The sequence below is a fragment of the Elephantulus edwardii genome, unplaced genomic scaffold (assembly GCF_000299155.1).
Source record: "Elephantulus edwardii isolate Elephantulus edwardi_28Jun2011 unplaced genomic scaffold, EleEdw1.0 scaffold00180, whole genome shotgun sequence".
Taxonomy (NCBI): domain Eukaryota; kingdom Metazoa; phylum Chordata; class Mammalia; order Macroscelidea; family Macroscelididae; genus Elephantulus; species Elephantulus edwardii.
In genome coordinates this window covers 203,510-204,433 of record NW_006399930.1, presented here as the reverse complement: position 1 = coordinate 204,433, position 924 = coordinate 203,510, and positions in this window count along the sequence as shown.

Here is a 924-nt window from a genome sequence, read left to right as displayed (position 1 = left end):
CTCCTCTCCTTGAAAAGCAAAAGAAAAACTCCTACTTTTTAAATTTTAAACCCTAGCTCTGTTTGTAAAACAGCCTCTTGGTCTAGGTATAAGGTTCACATTAGCACAATTAGGTGCTCCAGGATTCCCATTCTTGTCAATATTAGCCATAATTTGTTATGATCCATACAGTTTTAATGCCTTTGCATAGTTAATAAAGCATAAAAAGATATTCTTTTCTTATTCTTCACTTTCAGCCAACATCCATCTGGCCTTAGTAATAATATCATCCCCGGTGCCATGGCTGTTTTTATCCTGCTGAACTCCTGACAGTTTCCTATCTATGTACTGTTCTACCCAAGTTTGGTTGTGATTTTGTTTGCTTGCTTTTGTTTTTATTTGTATTTTCTTCAACAGTATTTTACTTGCATGTGATAGTAATGAAATTGTTTTGTAGTTTCCACATTCCAGTGGATCACGTTTCTTGGAAATTAGAACAAATATGGCCCTCTTCCATATCTATTGGCCAGATAGTTGTCCTCCAAATATCCTGGCATAAAGTCATAAGCTCATCCAGGGCTTTATTCGTTACTTCAAAGAAGTCAATTAATATCTCATAAATTCCTAGGACCTTATTTGCTAATGCCTTCAGTGCAATTTCAACTTCCTCCTTCATTATCATTGGCTTCTGCTCATATGATACTTCTTGAAATTTGTATTACTCATTTAGACATTACTCATGCAAGTCCTCAAGAACCAACATATGATCTTGAGTCTATTTCACCTAAATTTCAAAATAATCTTAAGAATAAATTTGAAGCACTGAACACCAGTGATTTAAGATTGGATTAATTGTGGGATGATATCATCTATGAAAAGAACAAAAGGTCATTACAAAGACAAAGAAGAAAGGGGGTAAAAAAATAACTAAGAACTGACACCAAA